The sequence below is a fragment of the Miscanthus floridulus genome, chromosome 1 (assembly GCF_019320115.1).
Source record: "Miscanthus floridulus cultivar M001 chromosome 1, ASM1932011v1, whole genome shotgun sequence".
In the NCBI taxonomy this organism is placed as follows: domain Eukaryota; kingdom Viridiplantae; phylum Streptophyta; class Magnoliopsida; order Poales; family Poaceae; genus Miscanthus; species Miscanthus floridulus.
This window is the reverse complement of record NC_089580.1, coordinates 141932757-141937138: the sequence shown is the minus strand read 5'-3', so window position 1 is coordinate 141937138 and position 4382 is coordinate 141932757. Positions and strand designations below refer to the sequence as shown.

Below are 4382 nucleotides of genomic sequence, written 5' to 3'. Positions count from 1 at the left end.
TAGGGAAAGGTTCCACACTGGCGATGACGTGGCTTGCTGAAGGACCACTGCTCTTCCTGCTCCCGACGAAATCATGTTCCTAGGGAAATACCATTTCCCAGATTCTATACAGTTTTGAAAAGGACCCCTAGGGAGACAGATAATTTCCTAGGACTGATAGAAAACCCTAGGGAACAACAAAAACCGTAGGGAAACTCATAGTTTCCAGTAGTAGTGTACATCATTTGATTTTGATCATACAAAGTGCTGCATACGCAGCTAGAACAACTAAGTGTGCAATGCCTGGTGAAAAACCGAACACCATTTATCTGCTATTGGCTTCTTTTTCCTTGACAGTCTAGCTCTCCATCTTTCTACCTCCATCTTACACGTATATCTTTGAATATATATCTCTTTAGGTATAGAAGTTATGTTGTTGGATCACTGGATTGCACAGTAGCAGTAGCAAAGATAGTTTCAGTTAAGAGTTCAGCAGGTTATGTGATTGACGATTTTTGAATTTGCTTGTTTATGTTACCCAGGAACTACAACTATGGTATCATCAGTAAGAGTTTCAAACAGGATACGTTGAACCACCCAGAGTTACTGGAACTGAATGCCACCCTAGCATTTGAAGCAACTATTTGGAGGAAGCAACCATCTGCCCATGATGTTTTTTGTGATAATTGGAAACCCCACCAAGAATGACACTTGTCCAAGAGATATCCTGGCTTTGGTGCTACTATGATTGTCCTGCTACTATGGAGATAACTTGGATTGTGGTGACCAGGTGGCCTTTAATCCATTGTCAAACAATTCCGACTCCTAAGCATGGTTTCTCAAAGATCTGCTTTCCTGTATATTTGGGATCATTGCCTTGGTTTCCCAAGTCTGTGAAACAAAAGATGTTGTTGCTGTTTAAATCCTCTATGAAACATGCCTGTAAACGACCTTGTCCAAGCTTGGCATCTCTAGCTTAGCATCTCGAGCTTCTATCTCTGAGTCTGTCTACATGCTTGGATAGTTATGAGGCTTGGCTTGACTTTTTTTGTGTGTCTTCGTATCATTTTTTGAATCATAAGTCAATCTCATTCCATGTTTGAGTAGCAAAACATATATAGCACATTTAGTAATTTGATTTGTATTACCTGATATCACTGTAGCGTTAGCACGGACAATATACTAGTATATGATAGAGTACTTAAAGAGAAGAGAGGAGAGGATCATGAACGTTGTAACAAACCTCTGAATTCTAAAAGGCATCCAACCAATTGCACTCTTTTTACAGTCAATGAATCTCTGAATTCTATATGGCATCCAACCAACTGCTCTCTTTTTACAGTCAATGAATAAACTTACATTTACAATTACAACTGACATCTGAATATCTGACCAATTGCTATCTTTTCACAATCAGTGAATCAACTTAACATTTACCGAGGAAAAAACATATAAGGGCTTATCCAGAAAAGGAAAAAGACAGTGGTCACCACCTTGTTACTGCATCCTATTCTCGTGAGGACACTAGATGGTAGAACAGCAGCTCATTCCATGTGTCTGGGACTCTAGGAAGGCACCAATGGCTGCAGTCCTGGGCACTCGAAGCTGTTAAATCTACTCCCTTCCGTCGATAAACAGATGGGTGACCATCCATTCTTAGCCTGGATAGATCAGTGATGTTCAGAATTGTCACAGGATTCTTCATTTGCTTTGAGACTTGTTCCAGCATCACGTTTATCTCAGGCATTGGCCATACACGTCTGTCATTAGGGCCTAGTGTGCTCTCTCTGCAGTGTCCCCCTAAATTCCACTCTCCTTCGCTGAAATCAATGGTAAATCTTACAACCAAATGCTCCATAAAGGAGACAGCAACAATTCTCAAGTTGTTCCTGTCAGATTGAACAGTAGAAGAGCAAACCTGAAATGCGATGGGGATGTGCTTCTAAAGAACACTCGAGTTTGCCGTGGATTGATGTAGTGGTCGACCCACGATGCCCACGTCATTAGTACTCTTTGGAAAGCAGTGGAGGCATCAAGATATGGATGAACATGATCTCCTTCTTGATAGAAATTCACTCTACAACAGATATGTAATCATCAGGTGCTAGGGTTTCTCTGCAAGGTTACAGGAAACAAGAATATTGAAGAATGCATTTTATTTCATTTTGATCAAGAACTATATTCATTGCTTCACATTAGTCAACCCTCACCCATCATTTGTTTTGTGACGTGACCACCAATGAACAGAGTTGAACACAAGCACATCAGCACCTTTCCATCCTGATGAGCTCCGATCTATGGTATCGATCCGTAGCGTCATTGTGCCCTTCTGGCCCATTCTTGCCTTGGTTTCATGCACCAAGAAATGTGTGGCATGATACTCCACACTGCAATTATAGTCCTGCAACAATGACACCAAGATGGCTATTATGCACTAGTCTAGACACTGAGCAGACTAGTTCCGCATCAGCTACAGAGCATACGAACCAAGAACTCGAAGTTGTAATATCCTTTCTGTTTCTTAATCTTGCGGCCACGAGTTTCATGAATCCTTGCAGGATCTGAGATTTCCATACTCAGCAAGCACATCATGGATTCCCATCGGTTCCTGTTAATGGAATCTCCGACAAACACTAGTCGCTTTCCTCGCAGCATCTCAAGCAATTTCCTAGCATCAAACCTAAAATTATCACATAAGTTAGTGAATGGCAAACTTCTAGTACTACTTAAATTCCTAATAAGCAACCAAAGAAGCAAGAAAAATACCCTAATGCAACAACACCTTGGAATGCTGCAATGCTTAGGTTGCCACCTCAGCTTCATATAGCCCTGGTCCATTCTCCCATTAGCTTCACAGCTGAATCCTTCATCTATAAATGGGCACGCATTGCTCGCATAGAGGGGATAGCTCTCGTCGAACACCCAACTCCCGTCAGAAACGTCACACTTTACAGCATTGCTTTGCCCAAAATCAATTTTGCTCGCAGGAATTTCTGGATTCAGATTAGGGTCTTGTTTAGTTGGATTGACTGGAGCTGGAGCTGCTTTGTACCTCACTGTTGAATGATCTGAGCTTTCCCATCGTTCCCCTTGTTCAGAAGCATAAGCTCCATGCACAGAGGAATTAGGACTACCGTCAACATGTCCATCCTGCAATAATTCGTCTCTCGGCCCCTTTGCGGGAACTGAAGCTTGTATGGAGAAATTGACAGCTCCCGCAGACCCCGTTCCCTCCAATTTCTCTGCTGATGCAGTTGCCAAACCAAGAGTTTCTTTGCTAAGATTCTTGCCTTCTGCTAAGATTGGTCCCTCTGAAATCGAATCTTTTGGCATCCTCTCACCACCACCACCTTCAGGAGCAGCTTCTTTCACCTCCACCGCCGAATCCAAGCCTCCAAAACCAAAAGAGGTGGTTTCCAGCATCCACGATCTTTTGCCCTTTGAAAACCTCACCGTTCGAGGGTGCTGTGCCATTCCCTCTTGGTCTTGGAGTAACAGCTTCCTGCACCGACAAGTCTCCGGGAACAGCGGGGCGGGCTCCCCCCGTGACCGAATCCTCTCTCCCGAGCCCGAGAACCGCTTCTTCAACCTCCACCGCCGCTGGGTCGCCCCAGTAACCCCCACCACCAATGAGAACCGGCGCTGGGGCTGTGGCGAACGCGATGGGAAGGCGGAGCGGGCGGCCATGGTGGAAGGACAAGAGAAAGGAGAAGAGGAGGGATAAGGAGGCCAAGGAGACGAGGAGGAGCCTCTTTGGGCTCAGCAGGTGGTGGCAGTGGTACGACCTGGAGCAGGTGGAGGGGCTCCTCTGCCTCTCCATTGGTCGGGACTGCGGGCGGCTGGGAAGGTTGGGGGACAGCAGGACGGGGAAGCAGTTGCTTGCACTTGCACGGCAATGGCGACTCTTGGGCCTTGGCGAGCGACCGAAGTGAGCCGTGAGCCTGTGGATCTTGCGGTGACGGCAGATGAACGGGAGCTTCTGGACCTGTGGTGCTGCGCTGGCGGCTGGCGAGTTAGCATGATCAGTTCATACGACAGGAAGGATATGTGACAGAAAGCAAGGCCTTGTTGAGTTTCGGAGATCTATAGTCTCGGAGGTGTCATATCGAATGTCACGTGGGTGTCGTATTACAAAATCCGTCAATAAATCATGAGACGGATTTATTAAGTCTAATTAATTCGTCATCAGTACATGTGTTATTGTAGCATTTTATTGTCAAATCATGGACTAATTAGGCTTAAAAGATTCGTCTCACAAAGTAGTCGCAACCTATGTAATTAGTTAATTTTTAGTCTATATTTAATACTATATGTATGTGTTCAAATATTTAATGTGATAGGGTGTAAACTTTTAGGAGGAACAAAGCCTAACTCGTCGCTTCTGCCCCGTTCGCTTCGCTGAA

The 4382-nt window shown here is 44.7% G+C and overlaps 1 pseudogene; it reads right to left on the bottom strand.

Annotated features, from left to right (window-relative positions):
* Positions 1-1243: 1243 nt before the first annotated feature.
* Positions 1244-3951, bottom strand: LOC136495932 (protein trichome birefringence-like 6; annotated as a pseudogene).
* Positions 3952-4382: the final 431 nt, after the last annotated feature.